The sequence below is a fragment of the Silurus meridionalis genome, chromosome 16 (genome assembly GCF_014805685.1).
Source record: "Silurus meridionalis isolate SWU-2019-XX chromosome 16, ASM1480568v1, whole genome shotgun sequence".
In the NCBI taxonomy this organism is placed as follows: domain Eukaryota; kingdom Metazoa; phylum Chordata; class Actinopteri; order Siluriformes; family Siluridae; genus Silurus; species Silurus meridionalis.
The window spans coordinates 10,611,277-10,630,128 of record NC_060899.1 but is presented as its reverse complement, the minus strand read 5'-3'; the positions used below and the strand labels follow the sequence as shown (position 1 = coordinate 10,630,128).

The following is an 18,852-nucleotide window of genomic DNA, read 5'->3' as shown; positions in this document are numbered from 1 at the left end:
GTATAGTGGTTGCTTGGGAAATAACATGTTTTTGAGTAGGAGTGAATAGATGCTTTAAATATGTTGCTTAATAAAATTAATTAAGTTCACCAGACATGCAAACTCATATAAATATGAACACATGCATATCAGATGAATGCATAGCATAGAATTTACTAGCCACATGTGAGGATTTAAATGAAGCCCACATTATGCATGCACACTGAACCTTTTATATATGCACAATTAAAGCATTGCTTAGTTAATTGGATAATTAGACAAAGATTTAACACATACATACGTCATCATCAGTGAGGCTCATTTTAATTATTTAAAATTATTTATATTAAGTATGCAGATGAAAAAAGAAGTGTCACTACAGCCACATGTACATACTGTATATTATTAGAAGTAGGTTGTACAAGGTAATGTATTACGTATTATGTACACAAATCAAAACACACTATTCTCGAGAATTGTCAAAGAGGAAAAAAAATTAGGATTTAAACTATGATCTTAGACTGCAACAAAATCTATTAGCGAACAATCAGAAAATCATCCATCTATTCTAGTGGAGATGGAGTATGAAATAGCTAGGCAAGGTTTAGTGTCTTCGTAGGTGGATGTCACATACCTCATTAATATTTTATCTATATTAAGTGTCTGACAGCCTGCAGCTAAAGAACTCATGACATCCCTATTAAAGAAATTTCCCATAGTGCATGTGACCCTCTGTGACTCTGTCCCACGTGTAGGAGACGTGATATTATGGATCCCATTGCAGTTTAGGTATAGGACTCCGACACATTTAAGTGTCAAACTAAACACTCAGTATTGGCAAATCATCATGCTTTAAACACTGTGATGATAAATGCCTTTTGTAAATAGTGTAATTGAAAAAAAAAGTCATTTCTTTTTAGGTTTGAAAAGACAAAAACTGCATTCGTAAATGTACCAAGAATTAAATCATTTTCTGCATAATATAAACCTAGATATTATCATATTAAACCTACCTATCAACCGAAATGCACTGGCTTTTAGTTACTATATAAACTTTCTTTCGGCTTCTCCCGTTAGGGGTCGCCACAGCGGATCCTCCGCACGTTTGATTTGGCACGTTTTTACGCTGGATGCCCTTCCTAACGCAACCCTCCCCAATTTATCCGGGCTTGGGACCGAGAGTGGCTGGGGATGGTTCCCTGACCGGGAATCGAACCCGGGTCGCAGCGGTGGGAGCGCTGCATCTTAACCACTAGACCACCAGGGGACCTCTTTTAGTTACTATATATCAGTATATAAATATATATTTCTGTAATAATAAAATGTTAAAACATTAATGCGTTCAAATACCACTATTAATTGTACTGATTATCAATCATACTGTTTCTTAAAAAAATCAAAACACTAACTTTGAAATTACATGCAGAGTCTGCACAATCTGGTCATTTTGATGTTACTCTGTTGTGGTGTTCATCTATGCTCAATAAATAGAAAATCAGCCATTTTCTAAGAGTGGGGAGGTTGAAGGCTAACACTTGCTCCTTCCAAGGAACATGGTACCAGCTGAATCTATCTTTTTAAACCGAGGCCATCAGGATCAGAATGATTTCAGTTTTCTCACAACCATTTGGGGGCCCGGATGTTACCCTATTTTTCACCAAAATCTAACTGTGAATCTTTGTGAAACTTTCGGCTTATAAGCAATTTAAGCAATTTTGTAATGCTTATAAGCAGTCAGCTAAATGTAGAGCTGTGACCCAAAATTGAGGACTCGGGCCAAGTCAGCACATTGAGAATGAGTTTTTGAATAACCCCTGCTGAACTTTTTGGTATTTGGTGTTTTTTTTCCTCTGCCTAATTGGCTTAAATGTCCCACTTTAGGATTTACTAGGAGGCCACATTCCTCTGTCCTCTCTTTTTTGAGTATCCTTTTCTCCTGCAGTTGAACCACAGAGCTGTTTAAAGCAATCCAGTGGGGGAGGAACAGCAGTTTTTTTAACCTTTCGTTCTGTTTACATTGGCTCATTTTACATTTTTCCGACATGACAATTAAAACACTTGGCTCAATTTTCATTAATCATTTTAAAATTATGCTCATGTTACAGAAATCATATGAGTTTGATGTGGAACTCATTAAAGCTGAGGAAAAAACAAATAAATGAAAAAGAAGTAAAAGTATAACAAAAACATTGGTGAATTTATTTCACCATAAAGAGTATTCTCATGTGTGAATGTGGGGGGCTTTTGTGGGCCTGTTAAATAATATAATGTTAATAATATTAGATATTAAATGTTTATAACAGCACAGAATTTGTCAGAATTTACAGTGGGTTCCAAAAGCTGTATGTCATATTAAATATTCAAGATACTGAACATTTACTTGATTCATTTTAAATATTTTAAAATGTAAAAAAAAATTGTTTATTCCAATCTTAATGTTTACTTTCAAATTTTCGATGTGGGCTAAAACCTTTGTACTCCACACTATTTGCTCCAATATTACAACAGTAATCAGTCAGAGTGATCTCCAAAATGTACTAGAAAGCAGTCAGGATGTTTATACTTGGTATTAACCAACATGCTAACTCTGCAAGGCTACATAATATAAACACTCAGAACAACCTTACGGGCCCACATTTGGGCTTCTAAAATAGAAGTGTCTAAGAAAACTCGATGAGCAAATAAACATGTGCATAGTTTCTGTTAAGAGTGTTTTTTACAGACCAATGGCCTGCTTGGTAAGAAATACTTCAGTGTGGCGATTTTACTTTATGTGTGTGCAATTGTTCTGTTAAATGGTTATGAGCTACACCGTAAGCCACAGTACAATTCCTATGTCAGCAATATCGAAAGCCACAACCACTTCCCCAGCTACCCACGTCACTCGCTGAAATCTAAAATAAGAGCTTTCAGCTGAGGTCAGAACTGGCAAATGAGTGTTTTAGAGTTGGAGAGAGGCACAGCTTAATGGGGTTTGGGGGATCAAAAACTATCAAAGGAATGAGAGGAAACCAAATAAGCAAAGAACGTTAGAACATAATCAATGGTGACTGCACAGAGCTTCTCAGAAGTGCTGCATCTATAATTAGTGGCACTCCATCAGGAGACTTCAGAAAGACCTGCAGGGATGAAATTCAGGAATACACAAGACAACGTCTCTTTTCTCCAAGTAATTGTTCAAAATCTGATTTGAACGTGAAGGATATTCAGAGGACAGTCTAACCTACCTGTATAAACAATGAGCTTCACACATTTAGAACTGAAACCTGGAACTGATAAAGATGCACCCTGCTGTCTACAAATACTGATTATAATAGTTGAGCTAAATGTTTCATTGCACATTAAACGGGTGTAATAAATACAGAGTTTGGCTGTAAAAGTAGGCCTAGTCTTACATAAAACAGGCACACACTCCTGCTCTTTCAGCTAAAGAATAGCTTGTTAAATCCAACATTAGCCTTCCAACAATGCTAGCATGCAAGAAATTTTAGCGACCATCTTATTTAAAAAAGCAAGAAATAAATAAATGTATTAGCAATTAAAATCTAAGAGTTGTTAATAACAGTTCAAAGTAGCTAGTACCGCTCCCAAAAATATCTTTATTAATGATTTTTTACAAGATATGAAAATATACATGTATTAGCTATTCCAGTGGGCAAGTAAAAGATTGTGTGTGAGGTCTCATATTTGGTTGCCTAGAAACCTAATCGACTAGGTTAAAAAGTAGTAGCTGACACAACATAATAGCCAGCTAATAAACTTGCTAAGTGCATTAGTTTATAATAAAGGAAACATATATATGAATTCCTGCATACCTTGACAGACAGTAACCATGTCACTGAAGAATGTTTTAGCTGTGAGCTTCAGTGAGCTCTCCAACATGATTTCCGTATGGCATCTTGATTTTTTTGTACATGTTTCACCAAGTTGACACTGCTTTGACTGGGTTGTGCTGAGGACAGTTGCAAAAGGATTTGTACTGAATTTTAATTTGCCTTGTTATGTCAGTGTTTCTTCATACTTTCGTATTCATGTTATAGTTACAGGACTGATGTATGGAACTCCACATTAAGGGGAAAAGCTTAGATGCTTACTATATTATTAAGGGGGGGTCCTAATGCTATTTCATGTGAGTTAATTAGACTGTTAAAGAATTGGATTCTCATGCTAAACATGGCCAAAAAAATGATTTGGACCTTTGATGGAGTATTTCTGTGCCAAATACATTCCGGCCAGGTTTATATTTTGTGGAATTGTTTTTTTTTTTTTTTTTTTTTAAGTATGGCCCTTCATGATGTCATGGAGGGAGGAATTACTCGTATGGGCACTTCTCTCGAAAGAAAGTGCACCCTGCAACCAGAGCGAGACCAAGAGCACGCCTATCAATGTGATTCTTATTATTATTAAATTCTGATAAGACAGAGATTTTGCTCATTGGCCCAAAAACCAGTACACAGAAGCTTCAGCATTTCAACCTGCATTTAGAAGGATGTTCTGTAACTACTAGTTCAACAGTAAAATACCTGGGAGTTATTTTAGACTGCAACTTGTCTTTTAAAAATCTTATCAACCATATTACAAAAACAGCCTTCTTTCATCTTAGAAATATTGCTAAGAAACATGTTGTTTATATCTGATGCAGAGAAGCTCGTCCATGCGTTCATGACCTCCAGACTGGACTATTGTAATGCATTACCAGGTGGATGTCCTGCATCATTAATAAACAAGCTACAGTTAGTCCAGAATGCAGCAGCCAGAGTTCTCACAAGGTCGAGAAAATATGATCATATAACCCCAATCTTATCATCCCTACCTGTTATGTTTCAAATAGACTACAAACTACTGCTACTTACTTACAAATCCTGTCACGCTCCTTGAGATCTTTAAACTACGGAATTCTAGTAGTTCCTAGTATAGCAAAGTCCACTAAAGGTCCCAGTTTAAGTGCAGATTAAAAACGTATCTTTTTAGCAAGGCCTACACATACCACACATCACATATCATAACATTATGCTCCAATACATCTGATCAAATGCACATTATCAAGTTGTGCTGTTAATATCATGAACGGCAGCTACGCTAATTCCTCTCCACTACTTCTCTTTCTCTACACGTCTCAAGGCATCCTGAGGTTGCACCAGCTCCAGTCGCATCCCACCTCATGAAGATTGTGGACCTTTAAAGAAGTAGATGCCGACCCCGCAAACATCCTGAACCTTCTAGAGACGTACCAGTGCCAATTGGATCCCACTTTATGTGGAGTTTGGACATTGGACCTCTTTGAGTGTTTAAAGGCTCTGGCATGGAGAAGCTGGTTTTGGATCTATGATGATCGCATATGTTGAGCTATTTTATGAGTTGCTCAGTAGATCCTGGTTCCATAATCTCAAATGACTGTATTAGACTGTAGAAAGGACATTACTCATAATCTTTCATTCCGGTGCTCTTGTTAGTTCTCACTCTCCAGTGTTCTGTATTGTTTAAAGACTGTGACACTCTTGATATCACCCACATGAGGATGGTTCCCCTTTTGAGTCTGGTTCCTCTCAAGGTTTCTTCCTCATAAGATCTAATGGAGTTTTTCCTAGCCACAGTTGCCATGGCTGCTCATCAGAGATAAATACACATTGTTCACCTTAACTGTTAAATTCTGTAAAGTTGCTTTGAGACAATGTCTGTTGTGAAAAGCGCTATAGAAATAAACTTGACTTTATTCGTTTATGGAAGTCGTCCACATCGCTGCACAGGATTTGCTCAGGAAGAACATCGCCAATGAAGTGTGTATTTGGATGAGAGGGAAGGAGAACCTTATTCAGTTCTTACAGACATGTACAGTATATATACATGTAGACACTGCTCAGGTTTCGATTGTAGGTCAAATATGTCTGGCTGGATCTGATTGTTTGCCATAGTTATTTTGAGGCTATAAAATGTTTGTTCCTATGTTATTTATATCGATGTCACAGCTTGCAGACAATCGCTGCGCATAAAATGGGTGGGCTCAGGACTCTTTAGCGTCGCCCTGGACATGGTTTCGGGAGCTCAGCTGCTTTTGGAGAAAATTGTAAAACTGTATCTTTCTTTCTGATAAAACCAAAGACTTTTTGGAAATATGAAAAATGCAATACTGCTTATAGGTACTCAAGATTAACATGAGATTGACACACACGAAAAAGTTTAATTTCAGGGACAGAGGAACAGGAAAAGGCACAGCAATGCTGGCTGTCAGATTTTGTTATTGTAGATCTTAAAGCACAACTACAAAAGCAAAAATGGCTCCATAAACTCTTTCAAATAACTGCGATTTGAGGGTTGATTTGGAAATAATGCCATACATTTATTGACCTTGAAATGAAAAAAGTCTCACTAATGGACCATTGATTCTGTAACAAAGTTTTGTGCTTCTCGCAATCTGTAAAGTCCCCTGAACATCCCTGACTCTAAGCAAAAATCGATTTAATCCTACTACAGTAAAACTACGTTACCCTCAATCTCCTGTCCATACTGCGCTTTAGCTTATAGGGGATATAAGGCAGTGAGTGAGCCTGTCAGGAGTTGACAAATGTAGTTCACTGCTTTATCACACTGACAATCTGTGGCATCTTCATCAAACAGACATTAGCGAGAGCGATTGCTGGCACTTCCCACAGCAGCCTGTTAAGCTCAGACAGACGGCATGAAAGAGGGAGAGATGAGCGAGAGGGAGGAAGGGAGGGAGGGAGGGTGAAAGAAATGAAGGAAGGAAAAATGTGAAAGTTCGTCAGAGGAACATTAAAGAAGAATATTTTGAGAGAATAACATAAAACCAGTGTGTTGTTGTTAAGCTAAATGACTCAAATGACTGATTCACATTCCTTGTCTTGTTTTTACTTGTTTTTACAGGTTCTGTTCATCTCTCTGTATACCGCCTATGCCCACCCCTCCTCTCTTTGTCACTCTCTCGCTCTATTCATTTTGGCAGCTCGCTTTCCATTCTTCTTTCTGATAAGGTCACTCACTTCCAAATTCTTTTCCCTTACACTGCACTTGCAATTAGGTTTCCATCCTTCCTTTCTCTCACCCAGCAGGGAGTAATAATGATCTGTAAGGGGCTCGTGCTCTCCTCCACCTCCGCAATTCTGCTCTAGCCTTCCATCACTGCCGCTGCATGGCCTGGTGGATATTTACAGAGTAAGATTGCAATCTGAACTCCACATATGAGTTGGCTTCGGGCCAAACATTGTGGCCCTTGATCTACTATTGCACACTGAATGGCACTACAAGACCCCAGAAGCAATCGGACATGTGTTCGGGGGAATAATGTGCTTGCGTGCACATTTGTGTCCTGTCTGTTTCTGATCTGGTTTATCTGGCCAGAGATACTCGGCAGCCTACACAATTTGGGTTATGTCCTAAACGACCTAAACCCGGTCAATATTTCCCTGACAATGCCTTCTAGCTGAAACTGCTTTCCAGTGACCTTTTCAGGCAGTGTCAGTGTAGGAGGCTGTGAGCAGCACTCTCCAACGAAGAAGCGCTAGTAATAAATCAGCTTTAAGGCCACCTATGGGGAGGGCTCCTAAAAGATCCTGATTACAGAGCTCACATAGCGCTCCATACTGCTATGCTGAAATCTATATATGGTCACACAACGCAGAGAGTGTGAATATGAATGGTGAATAGAAGAAAGAGGAGAGTGATGATAAGATGAAAAAAAAAGCAGTGTGAGAAGTGGAAAAAAGTGTGATTGTACAAAAAAAGTGTGATTAGGACAATGGGAATTAGGACACAAGAAAGAGAAGTGTGTGTGTGTGTGTGTGTGTGTGTGTGTGTGTGTGTGTGTGTGTGTGTGTGTGTGTGTGTGTGTGTGCGCGCGCACGGGGGGCTGGTAGAGTAAATTTGTCAAGACAGGAAGAATGTGTATAGACAGACAAAGACATGAAGTATGTATGTGTGTGTATATATGAATGGCTTTATTCACTGCACAGGTAGCACACATAAACACACACTGGCTTAGAAAACATGTCTGACCCGGAATGCCTGCTGCTCTAGTTCACTGTTATCATTACACTCACTTTCCTTTTTTATACTTCAACAATTCCAATCAGTGTTTGCCTGTGGAGCTACACTCTGCCTTTGTCATGTCTCTCCAGCTCTCCATCCACCAGTGCTAACCAGCACTGTCCTGCTTTTGTAAGGCCAATGGCTGACCTTAAAGTTATGGATTTATAAAGAGTGTTTGGGCTCTCTCTCTCTCTCGCTCACTCTCTCTTTCTCTTTCTCTCTCTCTCTCTCTCTCTCTCTCTCTCTCTCTCTCTCTCTCTCTCTCTCTCTCTCTCTCTTTTTCTTTCTCTCTGCCTGACTTTATCTCTTATTCACATATTAATACCGCTGCTACTATTACTACTACTACTACTACCACCACTAATAATATTATTATAATTTATTAATAATGTATTATCATGTTGTCATTTTTGTTGTTATTCTTCTCATTATCATAATCATCATCATCATCATCATTATTATAATTATTATCATTATTCATTAAGTAAGAACTAAAACATGTGACAAGCATTTATGGAAAGAAAATTAACACCTCCAAGGTGTTTGTTTACCAACAGCAGTATTTTGTATTGTTTTATTCCGCTTGTGCCACAAACAATATTTGGTAACAATTACTATTATCATTTATCAAAGAAAGATTTTTTTTTGTTCCCATTTACAATTAGATTTGTTGTTGTGGAACGTCCATGATACAAATTAGTTTCTGTCATCCCTTGCATAGCAGCTATAAATAACTATTCCCTCACCTGCCTTTTTCTCTCCGCCTCAGCCCTTTTTTCTCTCTCCTAAAGTTAATAATGCGAAAACAAATACAGCTTGTCACCTCACATAGAAACTACAAAGCACAAAGTCCCTATTCTGAAGACTTTCCTGAGGTGGAAAACTGGACTATTATAAAGTGCTGACCCCAAAGAATCCTCGAATAGTTTTTAAATAAATGTCTTCCTTTGTGAGAAAGCACCGCAATGTCAACTTTAGTTTACTGAATAGCATCGTTGATTTTAATGAATTTTTTATTAGCCTTAAATTGAGTGGAATGTGTGCCATTCAAGTGTCTTTTGATGCAAAGCCACAGCTAAAACACCACCCTTAAACACACACACACACACACACACACACACACACACACACACACACACACACAAAACAGGCAACACATGCCGCTACACACAAAGATAAATTGGAACCGATTGCCACCACTTTAAACGATCAATAAAGGAACAAGCAGACGGAAATTTGCTACAAAGGAAAGATGATCACCAGCTCTAGTTATCCTGCGTGCAGGAACTGGAGGTTTGGAGAGAATTTGAGAAAGTCTCAGGGCACTGCCTAGGAAACTACAACAGCTCCTAAATTCCCCCATATCTTCTTCAGTAGCCAGTGCCCATTATTAAATTCATTTGAGCACAACATATAATGTGTAACATAAGGCCTCTGTATTATTTATTCGTGATTTATAAGACATCAGAGTCAACTAGACGTCGCCAGGCTGTGCAGGCTGTACACTATGAGGTGGTGCAGACCACACTTACATGATGGCCCCGGAATTATCTCCAGGACAAAAGTGTGGCAGGAAGGGAGGTGATGGGAAGCTAGGGGGCCTGTGGAAAAAAGATCCGGGACAAATGGTGGCCCACCCAACCATGACTATCCTCTGATGAAAGACACGGTGCAGACGAGTGTTCCTGCATTTCACTCTGCACCTCTTCAAGGCTGATATAAAAATAGGTAACATGGGAAGCACCAAAGGAAGAGAGGTTGTGGAGTGAGGCAAGACAGGAAGGAACTGCCTCGAATGTCATTATAATGTTATAACAAGGTGAAGTTACTATAACTAAACTTGTGCAAATGTATACAGTATAAACGAGGTGTAATAATAATAATAATAATAATAATAATAATAATAATAATAATAATAATAATAATTATCATTTATTATATTATTATTCTAATAATAATTATTATTATATATAATATTATATATTATAATTATAATATATAATAATATAATTATATTTATTATTATTATAATAATAAATATATATATAAAATGACAAAAAGTCGGGAGGCGGAGCTGTAGGTGGCATAGTTAAAGATGGACAGGATTAGAAATGACTTTATAAGAGGGACCACACAGGTAGGATGTTTTGGAGACAAGGTAAGGAAGGCTAAACTGAAAAGATTTGGTAATGTGCAGAGGAGGGACATGCGGTATATCTGTAAAAGCATGCTGAGAATGGAGCCGCCAGGCAGGAGGAAAAGAGGAAGGCCAAGGAGGAGGTTTAGGGATGTGGTGAGGGAAGACATGCAGGTGGTTGGTTTGAAAGAGGATGGCGAGGGGTGATCAGCTGGGGCGACACCTAACAGGATAAGCCAAAATAATTATTATTATGATGATTATTATTACATTACATTACATAAGTGTTGTTAAAAAAAACTTCAAAAACGTCAATGAAATACATTGCACACATTGAAGCAATTGAAAATTAAATGAACAATAAAGCAAAAAACTCAACAAAAAATTGGAATCATAAAGGAGGTGAAAAAGTCACTGGCTCGTGATGAATGGAATATATCCATTCATGTTTAATAATTTTTTACTGTTACACAATCTCTGGCATTAACACACAGACTACTATTATTCAAATGTCTGGCCAAGGTTCTGTGTATGTCTGTGTATGTTCTGTGTATGTCTGCATATGTATGTGTGTGGGTTCCTGCATGAGTCTGCACACTATATTGTGTTCCAACAAATCTCTCTGCATCTGATCAAAACAATTGCAGCAGCTGCCACCATTTCCATAACACTTAGAGCATTTGAAGTGAAATATGGTCTGAAACTCTAAACAAAGGAAATGGCTGGAGTCAGAAGTGCACAGTGTAAATCAGCCTCAGGTTGGGTTTTATGGTAAACACCGACCTGCCATCCGTCCCTGATTGATCTCAGGGGGGAAGACTTGTAGAGAGCAGCTGACAGCGGCACACATCAGGACATGGACTTGTTTTTTTTGTGTGTGTGTGTGTGTGTGTGTGCGTCTAAAGAATCGTCATGTGGGAAACAGGGAGAAAAAAAGAATCTTTTACAGGAGACCTGCAGTGACATTGTGCGACTAGTGTTCAAGTGACAGCATGACAGAAAGGACAGATGAAAAGGAAGAATAACAGGATCACGTGTCAGAGAGAAATGACCGGCGACAGTAAATGAACAGATTGACGATGGAAAAAGAGTGAAAGAGCTACGGTCGTTCTTCACAATCACTTTTCGTTATCTTTTTTCTGAATGAGACAGAACAAGCCAGAATACATAAGAAAGCCAAGGAAGGAATGAATTGAGGGCACAGAAAGATAAAGGTAGGTCTGAACAAAAATAAATGCTTACTAAAATAATTCATAAACACTGGCATTTAGTGTGAATATGAAGCATGCAAACTGCCACAGGATGCATGGTGGAGAGACTCGCCTAGAAGACACTGTATGTAGGCCAATGCCATTAGGCCATTAGTGCCGGTCAATGCTCAGCCAGTTTGAGTGTTTTGTGTATGTGTGTGTGTGTGTGTGTGTGTGTGTGTGTGTGCGTGCGTGTGTGCGTGCGTGTGTGTGTGTGTGTGTGTGCGTGCGTGCGTGCGTGCGTGCGTGCGTGTGTGTGTAAGAGAGAGAGAGAGAGAGAGAGAGAGAGAGAGAGGTAGTTTAAAGTCTGCTGGGCAGAATCAGAAAAATAGACACAAGATTAGCATAGTGATACTCATCTATGGAGAAAAAGTGTGTGTGTGTGTGTGTGTGTGTATGTGTGTACACAACTCCAACTGTCCATCCTTCAGGCCCTTGAGGCCGCCTCAAACCCCTCATTGCGCAGGAAAATGACAGCATGCTGTCAAATTTGGGTCACACAGGGATCATAATGATTTCCATTTCTGACACTTCATAAAGGTAAATACGCTTTACACACAAATATAAAAGTACTTGCTAGTGCGTACTGTTTCAGCCCCAGGATATAAACACTGAAGAGCTCAACTGCACAAGGAAATACAGACTCGTTTATTACTCAATCAAATTATGCAATATTACAGCAATAATGTATGTGGCAATGCAAGGCTATTTCTGAAGATGAGGTCTCTTGTCTTGTCTGCTGGCCACAGGGGAGATTCTGCATGTTTTATTGTCTTAACTGTGTCCACTGACTGATTCACGGTGGTATAACCTGGATTATAAACCATTTCCTCGCTGTAAATTGACTTTGTGAGGTAATGTCTAGCTCTCAGCTACAGTCTGTGATTGAAGATGAGCTCCGGGTTATTACTAATCTGTTATGACTGATTGTGTTGCTGTATTTATAAATCTTGTTCTTTGGTCTAATGTAGCTAAAGAGAATAACCCTGGCAGGTTATAATATGTCCATTCAACTGCTATACTTTTACAGCACAGAAGAAAACGTTTGTCACATTCCTTCTCTCCCTCACACATTCTCTATTCCTTTTAGGCATTTACCACAGACTCCGGACAGTCGGCGCGGTGCCGGTCCAGACTACGGCCATGTTTTCCGGCGCTTGAGTTTCCTGTTGGCCAGTCACAGCATAACTGAACTTGGTTTAAAGGCACAATAATAGCATGTTCTCTGTTTATCTCTCTCTCTCTCTCTCTCTCTCTCTCTCTCTCTCTCTCTCTCTTATTCCTCCTTTCTTTCTTTTCTCTATATGCTTTCATCAGACATAGGAAAACAAAATCCACTACTCAATTTTTCCTCCCCTCCTACTTAACATTACTTGGCCAGTGGCAAAAAGTGGGAGAGAAGAGAAAAAAAGAGACAGAAAGAAAAGAGAGAGAGGGAGAAAGAGAGAGAGAGAGAGAGAGAGAGAGAGAGAGAGAGAGAGAGCTACAGTGACTTGATTTAATCCATCTGATATGCTAGCTGGACCTCATGCTTTGTACTGTATATGTTTGTACTGTGTTCCTGCATTTAAGAGTAATGGGTTGAAAGTGAGGCATGAAAAATACATTTATTGTATGACTGTCTACACGTGTGTGTGTGTGTGTGTGTGTGTGTGTGTGTGTGTGTGTGTGTGTGTGTCTGTGTGTGCGCACACATGTGTATGGGGTTATTAAAACACTAGCTCTATCGATGACCTTAGCCACATGACGTCTGGGAAAGAAGGCGAGAGTAAGATAAAGAAAGAGAAAGCAATGGAGGAGACAGGGTGTGAGGGGTTAAGGAGAATAGAATTTAGTTTATAGAGTATATGCAATGTGGTCTTAGCAGTGTCCAAGATTTTAATAAAACATAAAAACTGTTTGATGCACATTTCTCAGTTGTTAATGTAAAGCATGGGGAGAAAACAATGCAGAATGGGCTGTACTGTGACTGAAAATATGGGTGGATATTTTCCTTAAAAAAACATCCATCAATATTTTATTCATTCTACACTAAAACAATTTGGTCACACTGTTTTTCCATTCAGTTATAATTAATTTTGTACAATATTGACATAAACAGTTATTTCCACAACTTATGAAGCTGAGACACTTCACCACGTTACTGAGAAAGAGCATATAAAGCCTAACCATATCATCTTTTTTTTTTTATTCATTAGGTTCATCATAGTTGTTACTATAGAAACAGTGCTATATATGCATAAGTACATTAATAGAAACGTGTTATTTCCTTTGCAGTTAGAACTGCTGTCAAGGCTGGTACAGAAAAACGACCAACACCTTCTGACCAATCAGAATGTTGCATTCAACAGGTATAAATGAAGTAATAACTGCAACAACCTGCAATTAATTAAAAATTAGTGGACACATACAAATCATTCAGCTTTCAGCAGGGGCCCCATGTGAAATGTGGGGAGATTGGGTCACACATGCAACCGTGTGGAAAGACACAAGTCTGCTTTACTATCTGAGAAGCCATGGATCTCCTCCTTACCCCACCCCTTCCTCTATTGACGCCTCTCTTCCATCCCTTTCTTTTTCCGTTTTTTTTTTTTCTTCCCCTTTGTGAACGTTATTACTCTTGGCTGGGTCATGTGCTGACGCGTCGAAGACGCAGTGCAAAGCGTTCAACGTCAACAAAAGCAGCTTGTGCCCAGGTGGCCATGCCACGCTCCGGAGGGCTGCACTTCCTCTGACCTTCAGTGCTCTGTCTGAAGGGGTGAGTGTGGGTGGGTAAAACTGTTCAGGGGGAGCACTAAGAGTGACAGAGCTTTACCATAATTCAATAACACTAATCCCCAATGAAGAGACAATGAAGGAGATGGTGTAAGGGAGGGAGTGAGCTAACCAAGCGTGGCACGCCAGGCCCTGAGGCCCGTTGAAAGGGGAATGAGTGCAGCTGACAAACTCCCTGCGTTCAAGTGGGGAAATTAGAGATTGGGGGTGTGGGGATTCAGCTGTCTCCCTGTCAACCTGGTGAGTTACAGGCTACAAACACTGTGGGTCTGTGTGATTTTGTGCGTGTGTGTGTGTGTGTGTGTGTGTGTGTGTGTGTGTGTGTGTGTCTGACTAAAATGAGAGGAAGGGCTTGTCTCAGCTACACACAAACACACACAATTGATCATCATATGAACCATTCAGTCATAATAATTCCCAATGCTTTTAGTTAGACAAACACTTGTGTTTGACCTTTAAGAAAAACATAAGATAGTGCCCTTTATTGTTGATAAGAGTGATTTTCTACTGTTTCTTACTGCACTCTACTATAATATATATAGCAAAAGAGTAGCAAAGTATGTGCCATCATTAGAAGCACATGCAGACAAGTATATACATATTTGAATTTTATTTCAAATAGGAAACCCAAACATGTTCCAACATCACAATGCCATCATGCACAAAGCAAGCTCCATGAAAATTCCATGGATTACATGGTTTGTAGTAGACCTAAAGTGTCCTGCTACAGAGCTCTGACCACAAACCTTGGGATGAATTGGAAAGCTGACGGAATCCCAGGCCTCCTCATCCTACATCAGTACCTGACTTTACTAACACTATTGTGGCTAAAAAAAACAAAAACAAAGTTTCACTAGCACAATCTAAAATGTAGTGTAACATCTTTCCAAAAGAGTGGAGGATATTATAACAGAGCATTGTCAAATTCTTGAATGCAACTCTTCAGTAGGTGTTGATTAATGCAGTTCCCTATGAAAAATTTTAGCTTTATATTAATGCAAATGCATTATAATATCTTATTATTAGATTTAGGTCTTTGCTTTTTCTTTCTGCATTTTATTTGTCCTTTTTATGTAACTTTAAAACCAGAAGAAGAAAAAGAGACTGTTTATAGCACTTGTATCGTATGGTATGTGGTTTAAAAACTATAAAATAAGAACTAAGCAAATGAAAATAAATATCTTACAGTCTGAACATATGATATGATATCCAAATATTTGAACAGTTCATTCATATTTCTACTTCCTTTTTTCTTTTTTCTCAATGAGAACGTATGTGAAGTTGTGCTAGATCTGTTCTAAAAAATGCTGTTGACAGATGTTGTCATGAAGACATATAAAGTATGATGATCCATATTATGTGTGACATGTTACAGAACTCAGCACACAAACAGAGCTGTTTTCTCATTAGCCATCTCTTCGCTACATCTGCCATCCAGCCAAATGAATGAGTTTACAGGACCATGGCCTCAGACACTCTCTCCCTAGGGCCTTTACGTACACAGCTGACATGATGATGACTGTTATGTGTGTATGTGTGTGTGTGTGTGTGTCTATGTGTATGTGCTTGTTGGTTGTGTATATATGCATGTGTTCAGTCATTACACCCCACCTCTATCCAGCCACACACACACACACACACACACACACACACACACACACACACACACACACACACCAAAAGACACACACACAAAAAGCTGAACTGGATTCTGAAAGGCGCATGACCCCAAATGATCCTTTATGGGCCTACAGTAGACATGGCTCTCATGCCACAAAGATAACCACAAAAATGCACGCACACACACACACACACACACACACACACACACACACACACACACACACATACACATAGAGTGGACAGAAAGCTGTTATTACTTGAGGAGCCTGAAAGGCTGCATATTTAAATCCTCAGTGTGCAACAGCACCTCTGTATTGCTAGCGGATTGTGTTCGGAGGTTTGGCTGTCATCTGGAATCATCGAGAACTGTGTCTGTTAGAGCTATCACATCAGCGCGAATCATAAAGTGTTTAATTACAAACTAACTACAATTCGGGGTTCATGGTTTCGAGCACGTCCCAGTCAAAACAATTTTCACAAAGAACACAGAGCACATAAACACTACTTTTCTCTGTCTTTATTATGTGTCACAACTCGGTGCATCTCTCGCAAACAGCTGCTTTAAGACAATAAACACTAATGACAGCTTTACAAAAAGCCATTTCAGAACATGGTGGCCTTCACACTACCACTGACTCCTACATTCTACCATTCAGAAGCTCCTTTGGATTAACTACGCAGCATATACGCAGCGTATGCAGGGCAGAATAAGTGTCTCTGGCTTACTGCTACATTGCTGAGGAGTTAACAAACTTCCTCTCATGGAAAGCAGACAAAAAAAAGCAAGAGTGTTGGATTCTAGTGAATGTTTATTTTTGAGCACATCAGTGCCCACTTGGACATGAAGGCCCTGCAACAAGAAACTGCTTGCATAATGCTAAATTAAAAACAGGGAGTTAGTGGTCTATACGTTTTAGCTTCTGTGATTCCATGATTAGTCATGATTACATTATACCAGTACTGCATAATGTTCTTTCCAGAGAATGCTACAAATTGTTCTTAAAAGAGTTCTTTCATATACGCAGCATTGTTCGGTCTATATTGAACAATGGTGTGTATTACTGTCTCCACGGTACATTTGGGCAGGTAAAGACACACTTAGGTCCCACTCCAGCGTGATTGTTCAGCAATTGTTCTGTCTAAAAGTATGGTTCTATTGTAGTAAAGAAAGCCTTAGACCTGAAACTAGAGGAAATAAATCAAATGTCATGTATTTTGGGTTGGAAGTTGCACTGTTTTGTCTACACTGGTTAGCTGTAATGTTGACCAAAAAAAAGACAAGATAAATGCAGACACACTCAATGTAAACAAATGTAAAGTACTTAATTATCATATAACATGTTTAGTGTTCACAGTGTTCTCTGTGCTTTGAGTTGTTTTTATTTCTACTCACAGTACTCATATACAAATTTGTTTCCCTTTTTTTCTGTCACCATATTTCTGACCACTGAAAGAACTTAATGGGTTGTATGAGAAGGTTTTCAGCCCTACATGTCACGCAGACAAAACAGTTTGCTTTTCTGGCAGGTTTAATTATGTGCTGCATGAAACCAAAGCAAACAGCAAAACAAAGCAATGCTATTAATTTCGCCATGATTTAGACGAGCACTAATGGATTAGTACATGTGAAAACAAATTTAAAGAACAAAAAAGCCAGAGAAAAGGTGTATTTCTATACTAAACGTATACTAAATGTATATATATATATATATATATATATATATATATATATATATATATATATATATATATATATATATACTGTATATACTGTATATTATATAGTATGCATATTATACCTATTCATAAAGGCTACAATTTAGTGCCATTGTTACTTTTTGAAAAACAGTATTATCAGATTCCATTCTAATGAATAAAGTAATATTTCTGGTATAATCAGCAATGAAAATTTTCCCCCCACTCATTATTACCCTAGAGAGGATCTTAACACCTTTAATGATGGGAAGCTAAAAAACTAAGTGAAACAGAAGGAAAAGTTCTGAGAAGACATAATCCTTAAGGCGGTGATCTTGGAAGAAGGAAGTATTAAAGGTAGTTCTGAAATCGACGCCTGCTCAAGTGGAGCAGATGTTTGCTTTGAGTGCCGGGATATTAGTGAGTAATCGCTCTCCTGTGGGAAACTGCACTTCTGTCTGAAACCAGCTTAGGGAGAAGACACATGCACACATACACACCTAGGCCTCTGTAGTCTCTTTCCATCTCTCTCTCACACACATACGCACACACACTGCAGTAAGTCTAGCAGGCCCTTGTTTTAAGAGAAAATACACCAGATTATTATATTGTACCTTCATAACATTGTTGCATGCAATGAGACAAGAATGACCTGAGGTAACCCAGATCACATACCTGAAGCCTATGAGGGACACAGTATTAAGTTTATTTATGTACGGTCTCAAAAATGAGTAAATCATGGTCTATAGCTATATCAGTAAGTAACCAGGCCCCAACATATACACACACAGAGGCGAGACACTGAGCACTGGAGAGAGAACAAAAGCCCTGAGCCACAGACTGTAATATTCGACCAATAGCTTTTGAAACTGAACTATGGGAATGCAGAAAGATTGCAAAAGACCTTAATCCATTAGTGAGACAGGCCATGGTGTAATCTCAATAGCCAGACAGATGACAAATAGCAGCTACTTGCTGTTGGCTCAAGAAAATGTCTCACATTAATAGTAGATGCAGAGCATAGCACTGTACTGGGCTCTAACCTCAATAAGCTATTAGTATAAAAGAGTTTTTGTCTAGCCTGCATGAAGTTAAGTGGAAACGTGCTTAAACAAGATTTTTTTTTCATTAATCTGGGAATTTTTGAATCATGACATTTCATAGTCATTATGCTCACAATTATTCCTGAACAAATGTCCAAGTCAGACCAAATACTCAAACAGCCAGAAACACTCTTTTACTCTCCCATGCTTACCTTCAACTGACTTAAACTGAGTGAAAAAAATAAATCATCCTGACACAGTAGTGAAAGGCATGAGTCAAATATATGGCACTAGGGCAGAATATCAA

The 18,852-nt window shown here is 38.7% G+C and overlaps 1 protein-coding gene and 1 non-coding gene across 2 annotated transcripts in view; both read right to left on the bottom strand.

Annotated features, from left to right (window-relative positions):
- The window catches only part of plxna2 (plexin A2), a 205,948-nt gene that overhangs the window by 125,633 nt on the left and 61,463 nt on the right, over positions 1 to 18,852 (bottom strand). The window lies entirely within an intron of this gene.
- On the bottom strand, positions 1,175 to 1,247 carry trnag-ccc. The gene has a single exon. It is a non-coding gene; the product is annotated as a tRNA-Gly (tRNA).